General features: G+C 32.7%; 2 protein-coding genes across 4 annotated transcripts in view; both read right to left on the reverse strand.

The window, feature by feature from the left end:
• The window catches only part of LOC114326594 (uncharacterized), a 363,687-nt gene extending 363,063 nt beyond the window's left edge, over positions 1 to 624 (reverse strand). Inside the window, exon 1 of the mRNA XM_050647767.1 lies at positions 146 to 624. The gene's annotated coding sequence lies outside the window, so the exon portion shown is untranslated. The remainder of the gene's footprint in view (positions 1 to 145) is intronic.
• Positions 1 to 12,129, reverse strand: part of LOC114326599 (bicaudal D-related protein homolog) — a 198,324-nt gene that overhangs the window by 111,254 nt on the left and 74,941 nt on the right. The window lies entirely within an intron of this gene.

The raw sequence follows: 12,129 nt of genomic DNA on the forward strand, positions 1-12,129 counted from the left end.
TGAGAAAAGATTATGGTGATTAGCAGACGTACCGATAGCCAACAAAACCCTTCTTTACAAAGTTAATAATACGCATAAATAAGAAGCATCATTATTGTAATTTTACAAGTTAATATCTTTATCATCTCAGCTTATATGTACTCACACAGCATCCCTCGGTAGACCGCAAGCTATAGTAGAAACATGACTGTAGACCGCATACTATAGTAGCACCAATACTTTTTAGTTACTCTTACTTTTATTACTAAGTTTTGTTTATTTTTAAGTTACTTGTTTCTTTTTTCAACACAAGAAACGACAAAAGTAATTTCATAAAAAAGAACTTTTTGATGCATCCAGGTGCATCCAGGCACTATACAGTACTTATATTGCGCAGATTTGTTTTCCATTTTGATAAAGTATATTACACACTAAATACACTAAACTACACTAAATACAATAACATAAATACCGAGCAAACGTCACAGTTATTCGACACGCACAACTGGCAATGGCAAACTGCATTCAAAGCAAACGGGCGAAAACGATAAATGTGGCCTGTGACGTCAGACCCAAGCTCGCGCTTTTGAAGTTGTTTGAAACGGAAATTTTAGGCGCGGAACTTTGATCAGATGTTGTACGTACACTATTCATTGTTAAGACGTAATATTTTGAATATAACATTTTTAAACATAAATTAACAATTTTATGCAAAAAAATTTTTTAGTGCAAGTTCCCTATTCTCTATGCAAACGCTTTCCTAAACTTTTGTCCTTGGCAGGGGCTATGTGGTACTACCAAAACATATTCAATATTCTCGAATTATCTAACTTATTTGTAATGCGGCCTGCACATTCCTGAAAAATAAGCAGACCTGAAATAATATAATAAGTAGGTGAATAATACGTAATAACCACCTCAAAGAAAATCATACGTAAATCTGTAATTCACTTTCTGCTTGAAGAAGCAGAGGAGGATGGTTATAACCAGTGGAGTCTCATCTAAATCTGAAGAAGGTAAATGATCATTTTATACAAAACTGTATCAAATAAGATAGTAGTAGATATTGACGCAGAAAAAAGAAACAAAGATGGGTAAAATAGAGATAGAGCAATTTACATATTCGAGTAGGATGATCCGTTCAGCTTTTTATTCCTCCTGTTTGATCTGAATATTGCGAAGAAGAGGAGAATCGTCAAGAAAAGTATTGTGATAAAACGGTTAGGCCACAAGAAATACGAAAATACCAACAACAAGAACCAAAATGTAAAGATTTCTAACCGTATATTGTAATATCCGCATAAGCTATTGTCTGTGTACCAATGCCCAGGTCTGCTTCCAAACTCTCACTTGTACACGTACACAACATAGTCCCCAGCACAACATAAAGATATCCTTAAGTCGCTTAGTAGTTTGACGATCATTTTCCAGGTAGCACTATTAAAAACATTTCTATTATGGAGGAAGACAGCCACCATCCATATGCTTCTTCTTCTTCATGTGCCGTGCTCGAATATCGAGCGTTTTCCATCAAATTAGCTATAGTAATTTTGTTGACGGCAGCTCGGAAAAGGGATGCAGAGGATCTGTTGAATCATTATCTCAGGTTTCTAAGCCATTATGTTCTTTTTCGACCTGGCACACTTCTTCCGCCCACCTTTCCTTGTATTATTAAATGGAGTAAATTATTCTGGGTGTCGGATCACATTGAAAAAATATTCAAGTTTGCGTCTTGCGATATTTAACTGTCCTGACGACTTCCGTAACTTTCCCATACGATGCAAAACAACTTCAATACGAACTCTATCCACCCAACTTGTTAGTAGGATTCTCCGATACACCCAGATTTCGCAGGCTTCCAGTTTCTTGAGAAGTGTATCAGTTAAAGTCCAACCTTCGACAACACACAAAAGAGTAGAGAACACAAAACATCTCACTAATCAGACTTAAAGTAATACTGTTTCCACCTAACAGTTTCTTCATCTTAAAGAATGCAACTCAAGAACTACCTGACGATGATTTTAATAGAAGATTACAGTTTTAAGAAATCCTATCTGATTTAATTAACGCTACCACTAGCATTTTGCCAAATAATTTTTAGCGGTACCTAAATGTTATTTTTGGCAATGTAACAAAATAGAATTTTCGCTATTATAGTCCAGAGAAATAAGATTTTTCTCGTGACACATCCCCCTCCAGGCCGAAACCAAATTTTTTGGGTAGTATAGACACCTATATTAATAACCTTTATGTTTCCTGCAGCCGATTTTGATGATATACATAGTTATAATGAAGATCAGAAAACGGTAAATGAAGATCAAAAAACGGTAAATTTTCGCTTTTTTCGTCTATAACCAAAAAGTTAAGCATTTTAAAGAAATTTGAGAGTAAGAATCTCATAAATCGTCTAAAAAATTTCAATATGGCGTTCGCTGAATATGTCTTTCCTTATTGGTTGCTTAGAAAATTGCAAAATAAATAATAAATTTTGAGTTTTTATAAATATTCGTAACTTATGTAAAAATTAACTGAGAACCTTCTTATTACACGAATCGCTGAGACTTCTGGTGCTTAAATTATATTTTAAATTTCAAAGCAATTGGTCAAATAGTTTAAAAGTTATTTAATTTGTTTATCCCAAATTCATTTTTTTTGCAACACTCTAAGTCAAAAAATTATGAGGTTACAATAAGACTTCTGACAGTTTACGGAAGAAGAACGTTTATACTATTGACTTAATTAAAAAAAATTACAAAAAGTAATTTTAATCAGTGTAAAATTATTTTGCAAAAACACGTCGATTTTTTGCTTACTTATAAACAATTAGAATAACTTTTTAACCGTTACCCGTAGGAAAATTATTTTTTCATATTTGGAAAGAATGAATTTTTATACACATTTAGAAAGAAAAACAATTGTCCTAGGACAATTAGGGACGAAGTTAGCCCCCCCATTTTTTAATTCACATGTTTTTGCAAAATAATTTTGCAGTATTTAGAATTATTTTTTGTAATTTTTTTTTTTAATTAAGTTAATAGTATAAATCTTCTTCTTTCATAAACTATCCAAAGTATTAGTGTAACTTCATCATTTTCTGACTTATAGTGATGCAAAAAAAATTAATTTGGGATAAACAAATTAAATACCTTTCAAATTATTTGACCAATTGCTTTGAAATTTAGGGTATGATTTAAGCACCAGAAGTCTCAGCATTCCGTGTAATAAGAACGTTCTAAGTTAATTTTTACATAACTTATGAATATTTATAAAAACTCAAAATGTATGATTTATTTTGCAATTTTCTAAGCAACCCATAAGGATACACATATTCAGTGAACGCCATATTGAAGTTTTTTATACGATTTATCAGTTTCTCACTCAAATTTGTTTAAAATACTTAACTTTTTGGTTATAGACGAAAAAAGCAAAAATTTACCGTTTTTTGATCTTCATTTGTTTATAACTATGTATATCATCAAAATCGGCTGCAGGAAACGTATAGGTTATTAATATAGATGTCCATACTACTCAAAAAATTTGGTTTCCGCCTGGAGGGGGTTGTGTCACCAACAGGATATTTGTTTTCCTTATTTCTCTGAATTACTAGTTGACTGACGAAAATCGGAATATTTTTCGAGTAGTACTACTGTGACACATGAATAATTAGTACTTGGGTGCCGTACTTACTGAGATTTTCTTGTACCACCACTGTGTTCCTTGAAGACACGCCACCTTCGTATAAAATACAGCTTGAAAAAAATCTCTAACGTAACAAACTATATGTTTCCTTCCTTTCATTGTCTGTTTCAATGCAGCGTAAAACTCCGGAAGAGTATACCACATCGCAGGAAAATGGGCCTTATGCAACGACTATCACGTATGTTTTATGCAGAAGGTATCGTTCTGCTCTTATTTAACCTTGCCGTAATTGCGAGAGAAGGATTTTAACCTTCAACTTTTTCTTTTGTTTACTTAAGAAGAAACTGTTTTTACTTCTAAAGTAGATTACGTGAAGTGTACAATGAAATGTTCAACTTACTATAGAGTGTTTTGAATAAATACTATTTTAAAACGATTAACTGTAAAAGTTTAATAAAATGATTGAAAGAATTACTTCATATATAGATAGGGTTACCATACGTCCGGATTTCGTCCGGACAGTCCGGATTTGAAAGACATGTCCGGATTTTTTTCTTTACTAAAAAAAAACATTTAAAAAAACATATTTAACAAATTACTCGAAGATCTCAAAGATGCAAATTTTATTACGGTTACAATTATAATTGATAGTTCAAACAGAAACGAAATCAAACTGACTCCGGTATATGTTCGTTATTTTAAACAAAATGAAGGTGTCAACGTGAAACTTTTATTTTTTGATGAACTTCCGGGTGAAACGTCTAATCTTTTAGTAGAACATGTTTTAAAATGTATTAAAAAGTACTCTATTTATTCAAAAGTAGTTTGCCTTTGTGCTGATGATACCAATACTAATTTTGGGGGTGTCAAAAGGCAAGGGCAAGGATATGTTTTTTTCCTTGGACTACCCCTGTCCGGATTTGGCCTTAATAAATTATGGTAACCCTATATATAGAGACCGCAACACAAATATGCAAAATGCATTTGTTGCATATCTGGCATATTTTGCATAAACTTCATATTTTTACAAGAAATTGCATATATTTGCATATTTTTATATAAAAACTGTATAATGGCAATATTTTCTGAATGTGTCGACCTTTACTCAAAATTGTTCATTCAAATTCCCCGTGTAATAAAAGCTGTTTCTTTGATGAACGATTTTGGGCGTACCGGCTATTAAAATAAAAGGTTTTAGGTAAACTAATAAACAATTAACAACCCTAAAGTACACACAAAATGAAATATGCATAAACACTTTTAGTGGGACGGGTTTTTCAGAAATCCAATAGGGATAGAAATGACGGTGAAGCTTTTAGGAATAAGTAGGCTGTACGAATCTCCGAAATTTACATTAGTTTCATTTATGGTTTTCGCGGCAAATAGTGTAAACGTGTGTATATATACGGTGACCATCTGTACTTATTTAAGTAGGACAGTACTTATTTTTAAATATTGTCCTAATGTACTTTAAAACCTTTCTAAGGACACGAAAATGTACTTATTTTTTCTAAAAAAATTAATATTTGTATCTTTTAATATTTTTAAACAAATATCTTTGTGTACTGTTCTCAGTTGTTTATATTTGGCATGTTTACTTAAATTACAACAGATAACAATAACACAAATACTAATTTTGGTGGAATTAAAAGACAAGATATTAATAATTTATTTACTAAATTGACTAATTCTTACGGGAAACCTTTAATCGGTATTGGATGTATTGCTCACATATTCAACAATTATTGTATTCAACGTGCTACTAATGTTTTACCAATTTATATCGAAGTCATAACAGTGAAAATTTATAAGCATTTCTATATTTACACTGTTAGAGTTGATAAACTAAAGTCATTTTGTGAATCGGTCAATTATGAATACAAAAAAATGTTATCATTTTCAAAAACACGATTTCTAAACATGATGCCTGCAATTGAACGGATTTTACAAATATTTGAACCACTTAAAGCTTATTTCCTATGATCTGAAAATTGTCCCACAATTTTGGGACAATTTTTTATTGATCTCATTTCAGAGATGTGGATGTGGCTCGTTCATAATGTGGCGTCTCAGTTTCATGAAGCCATTCTGAAAGTAGAAGGTGGTAAAATAAATGCGGCAGATGCTGCCCAAGAATACTTTATTCTTAAAAACAAATTACAACATCGCATCGGTTGGACGCATTATTTTTGCCGCTTAAAGTGAGAGAATGTCTTGATAAACTTGAAGACGGACAAGCCGCTACTGAAAACTTCAGTACACAAGTGAGACATTTTTACACAAAATGTGTAACCTACCTAGAAAACTGGAGTACAAAATCTTCATGAGTTGAAACTTTTCAAATGGATATGTCTAGAAATGAAATAACATGGAACGATGTTTGCTATTCTTTCGAAGCTTTTAAACTGTATATCAAGGCAACCGTTTTAAATGAAGATCAACTCTTTGACGAACTGGGAATTTTGAAAGATGTGGCTACAAGTCAAAAAATTGCTGAGTGGAACAATTGATTAATAACTAGAGTGGGTGTTTTATAATCAATGGTGGAACAGATAAGAAAAAAATAGTCAGGATCGATGGCTTGAAGTTTTTAAGTGTGTAGATCAATTCAAAATGAAAAACTTACAAATATTATGCAAATTTATTTTTTGTCTTCCGGGTACTAGTGCAGCTATCGAGCGTTTATTTGCTGTAATAAATAATTATTGGACGTCGGGAAAGTTACAAATGTCCATTTCTACTCTCAAGGCAGTGATGTAGGAGTACACAAGTTTTGATGAGACTTGTAATGAAATATTTCATTTACTTCAGTCGAAGCAGGTCCTTCTTAAATTAATTTTAAGTTCAGAAAAATATGAATGGTACAAAAATCGGAAGAAGATGAAGCTATTCCAGGTCCCTCATCTAAAAACTTTTAATTACAGTCTTCTAACTTTTTTAAAGTTAATATAATGTGTTATTTTTAGTTTAATTGATATAATTTTTTATGTTTATTTATTTTTACTGGCAAAAAGTTGTTTGTCCAATAAACAGATACATTTTGCGTTTTTAATACATTTTTGTTGTTTTTTGTACTTTTTTTTCTTTAAAAAGATATGGTCACCGTATGTATATAGGAAAATTTTAAAAATGCAATTATGTATAGTATAATTTTATTACGTAACCTGTGCCTTCGTTAATTTGTTTATATCGCGATGTAAAAACTAAGTGCTTGTATTCAGCGATATCCTGAATTGATGCTGAATATAGGAAACGCGTTTTGTTGAGCTTGCTCTAAATTCAAAATGGCAATTGACAATGGTGCAGTTCTAGGGACTAAACAAAAGTAAACAATGTCACGTTTACCTAATTTTTGCAGAAATATTGTAAATTTAACATTCCTGATGAATGTAGATACCTTTTTTTTTTTTCCTGGAAGCCGTCTGTTGTGAACCGGTTGTACTGCAGCCACTTGGCTTATTGTACATCTTCCATTGTTTATGAAACCCATTCCAGAATTCTGGAACCCTGTACCAGCTTGTACAGGTCTAGTGGGTGGGTGCCATATAATTTTGGAGTCATTTCGATGTCCCCGAAAAGTGTTTGCCGCCTCCGATCCAATGCCTCACAGTCATGCAAAATATGGTTGACTGTTTCAGGTTCTCTGTTACAGAGTCTGCAGCTCAAGTCTCCATGAAACAGCCCCATTGTATGCAGGTGACCCTTAACTGGCGCATGTCCAGTGAGGAAACCTGTTATGACTCTGAGCTGATTCCTGCTTGTTTTCAGCAGTAACTCAGCTCTACTAGCACATGTCCGTCCGATATACATCTTGCCATGTGTTTGACCGGGTACACTCTCCCAGTGTGAGTTGTGTTGGCTTCGGATCCAGGCTTTTTTTCGTTCGCGGACGGTGCTTTTTGGCACTCCCACGGCCGGCTCTGGACCCAGGTATTTTGTAGCTGATGCTCTCTTGGCAAGTGCATCAGCTCTTTCATTGCCGTATATGCCCCGATGACCTGGAACCCATACCAGTATAACACTGTTATGTTGTGCCAGTCTATCAAGTTCTTGTCGACATTCCCACACCAGCCTAGAGTTCACCTTAGGGCTTATAAGAGCCCCAATGGCTGCTTGGCTATCTGTGCATATGTTAACCCGCTGCAGTTCGAATGCCCTCAGGTTGTTTTCTCTTGCACACTGCAAGATTGCAAAAATCTCTGTCTGAAATACGGAGGTACATTCTCCCAGTGGAATAGAAATGTTGAAATTTCCACCACTATAGAATATTCCTGCGCCCGAACCGTCTGCAGTTTTAGACCCGTCCGTAGACCTTATGTAGATACCTTAAAAACAATTATATCGAAATTTACTGCAATGAAAAAAATTCGAAAAATTGTTGCCGATAACTCGATTTATGTATTTTATAATTGACGAAAGTACTGATACATCATGGGGTCGCTATATGGCGCATAACGGTCATTTTTATTCTTCTTATGGTGTCATCTCCCGAAGGCACGTTAGCACTCATTACAGATATTCTGATATTTGATTCTGCATGCAAACGCGGACCTGGAAGAAGAAGACACTCATGGCTTCAAAACTTACGCCAATGGTTTCGATTAACATCGATCGAGTTATTCAGAAACGCCGCAAACAAAATGAAAATTGCTATGATGATAGCCAACGTCCGCAACGGACAAGGCACATGAAGAAGAAGAAGATGCTGAATGATCCCATTTTTACAAATGTGTTTCATGTACCCATTGCATGCATACAAAGTTCATATCTACTCAATGGTAATTCTAGCTCTGTTGACCGTTACTGAATAGATACTGCATTTATATCTTCTTCTTCTTGTAGTGCCTATCCGTTCCGGATGTTGGCGACCATCATGGCAATCTGTACTTTGCGCACTGCTGCTCTTTGTGGTTGTTGTGTTAAACCACGGTCGCAGATTTTTCAGCTAGGAAATCCTTCGCTTTCCTGGTCCTCGCTTTCCTTCTAATTTTCCTTGCAAGATTAGTTGCAGCAGTCCATATCTTTCACTGTTCCTCATGATGTGACCGAGGTATTCGATTTTGGCTGTTTTGATTGTAATTAACAGCTATTTTTCTTTTTGCATTCTCAGCAAAACACCCTGATTAGTAATGGGGTTGTATAAGATATCTTCAGGATTCAACGATAAAGCCACATTTCAAAAGTCTCAACTTGCAGGTGGCGTCTGTGAGAGCATTTACATAATGATTACTTAAAAGTTGACTTCATTTTAGCGTTTTGTATTTTATTGAGTTCATGATCATTATAATCACGTATTGCACAAGCACAAAAAACTATTTTGCACTACTTGACCCCACAATTGTATACATATTAAACAGCACCTCTCAAGTTTGCTGACCAGACAGGGTCACACCACACTGAACAAGAATTGAATCCGGTATCGAATAACAAATTCAAAAGACACGTAAGTAAAATTAACAACATTGTGCACAAGAAAGTTATTTTTGTGATAATCCAGTATGTGACTCATGGTCCGTGCAGGTGTTTCTTTGGGTAGTATGAAAGGCACTTAAAAATTTAATTTCATTATGTCCAAAGAAATAATAACATACAACTAAAAGTTAAAAGTTACTACAACGTTAAGGGCGTAGGCGCAATATTTCGGCTGCAATGCTTTTTAAATGCATTCATATTTTTCGAATCCTGAGAAAACTAATAAATATTTTTCAAAAATTTAAACGCAGAATGAAAGATTACATTATTACCGAGGGCTGAAAGTCCCTTAGAATAAACAAAAAGTTTCTTTTGAATAAGATATTTGAAACTAAAAATCACACTAAATTTTCTCTTTTTTTTTTCACCCCTGTAACTTATTAAAATAAACATGGGGGACATAAAAACACTTTTCATATTTGGGGACCACTGTCCATATGAAACAATAAAACCCCTTTAAAGTTGTAGTTCCTATTCCTTGGTAAAGTAAGTGCATTGTAGACTATCAATAGGAACATTCAGCTATGAGCATATAGTCCAGGGTAATAAGGTTTTTCCCATGACACTCGAGCAGCCAGGGTACTGATGCGTTTTTTCGACAGGTAATACCTATAAGAGCAAATTGTAACTATTTCCTGCGTAGGATCTGGCGGCCATTTTTATTTATAAACAATTAAGTGTCAAAAAATGGCATTTTTCCCTTTTTTTTTCAAATCAATGGAAAATAGTGAAACTAATGGTTTTTTAGTACAAATATCTTTGAGATTATGGGAAAAGCTTTAAAATGACGTATTACAAAGTTTGTTATACTCATTAATTGTTAATATAATTGCGAAAAAAGGTCGAAATTGTAAAAAAAATTAATTTCGCAATATCTATTGTAAAAATTAATGTACAGCTTTGAAATTTTTGTCATATGAAGGTTCTTTGGTGCTTAATAAGTGATAAAAATTTCAAAGCGATTCATTCAATTGTTTAAATTTTATTCAAATTGTTTATCCCAGAAAGCATTTTTTTTGCAATAACATAAGTCAGAAAAAAATGACGTTAGAACCATTCCATAGATGTCAAATGAAAGAGCATGAGCTGTATTTTCAACTTGGTTTAAAAAAAGCGAATAAAAAATGCATTTATTAGTAATAAATAATTATGCAAAAGTATCGTAAATCTTTCCTTATAAACTTTTTATTTTGTTATACAAGAAATTATATATATTTATTACAATTTTTTATCAATTATGATATAAATAACATTACTTGGTAGTTGTGCACTTAAAACAGGGTAAAAATAGTACATTGTTTACCGGGTTGGAAAAGCTTAACATTCCTGGACGACTGTGAAGATTGCTAAGTCGAGGCGCAAGCCGAGACTTAGCAACACATAGTCCAGGAATGTGTCTTTTCCTACGAGGTAAACATACTATTTTTCCGCAAATCGTTTAAAATTCGACAGATATTGATTGATTTAAAAAAAACGCGATAATTTTATTCCCAAATAAATGGTGCTTTGAAATTCCTAATAAAATTACTTGGGTTACTATGGAAACGTATTGAGGTTGAATTGTCAAACTTGACGCTTATAAATTTAATTGCTGGTGTTCTCGAAAGTAAAATGATAAGTGATGATGAAATTTCCATTCCTGGGACTCCTCCAGAGCTGGTTGAGGCAGTGAATACTGCTTCATTATAATTATTGCCAAAGAAATCAAGAGAAAAGTACGAAAATGCATACAGACGTTTTATGGATTATCGCATGAGTAAAAATACGAGTTCTTTCTCAGAAAATGTTGTAATGGCATACTTCCTAGACCTTTGTTTAAAGATGAAATCTTCAACATTATGTATTAATATAAATATAACGAGCGATCCAAAATTATTGGGATCAAAGCTAGCCGTACAAAAAATTACGTATGTCCTCTTTTAATCTGAATTTATATCATTGGGTTATCAATTAATTTTGATTAACATTATAAAACATAAAAAATCAGTCAAAACCTTTAACACAGAACTTTAATCAAAAATAAAAAGAATTAACAAAATTATAAGTAACAATAATAAATAAAATCAAACAACTAACATCTCTACATAACCTAACTTTTCTTGAAGTTGACGTACACTGCAAAGTTGACGTAAACTGGTAAATATATCTGAATTAAGAATAGACATGCACTGTATAGCTATCTCTGTCGTTCAGAGCCACCTATGGTGACAATAATTTTGGATCACACGTTATAAATGTTGTCAAATTACTGTAAATATAACAAATTGATCTTAAAAATGTATTCAGCAATGACTTGATGTTTTCAAAATATAAATTAATTCCTTATAAGCAATGTGTTTTCTATCATTTATGTAGAACACTAACAACTGTACGGAAATATCATTTCCTTACAGTAAGGAAATGACATTTCCTTACAGTAAGGAAGTCCTGACTTTTTCTTCAAGAAATTTTGACAGGAATGTCAAAATTTCCTGGCGATTTGCGGAAAAGTTAATTTTTTTAGAAAAAGTTATTAAAAAAGTTTATAAGGAAAGATTTACGATACTTTTGCATAATTATTTATTACTAATAAATGCATTTTTTATTCACTTTTTTTAAACCAAGTTGAAAATATAGCTCATGCTCTTCTATTTGACACCTGTGGAATGGTTCTAACGTCATTTTTTTCTGACTTATGTTATTGCAAAAAAAATGCTCTCTGAGATAAACAATTCGAATAAAATTTAAACAATTGAATGAATCGATTTGAAATTTTTATCACATATTCAGCACCAAAGAACCCTCATTTGACAAAAATTTACTAATTTTTACAACAGTTATTGCGAAAATAATTTTTTTTGCAATTCCGACCTTTTTTAGCAATTATATTAACAATAAGTAGGTATATGAAACTTTGTAATATGTGATTTTAAAGCTTTTTCCATAGTCTCAAAGATATTTGTACTAAAAAAATCATAAGTTTCACTGTTTTCCATTGATTTGAAAAAAAAGGGAAAAATGCCATTTTTGACAGTTAATTGTTTATAAATAAAAATGGCC

Source organism: Diabrotica virgifera, chromosome 3, assembly GCF_917563875.1.
Source record: "Diabrotica virgifera virgifera chromosome 3, PGI_DIABVI_V3a".
Taxonomy (NCBI): domain Eukaryota; kingdom Metazoa; phylum Arthropoda; class Insecta; order Coleoptera; family Chrysomelidae; genus Diabrotica; species Diabrotica virgifera.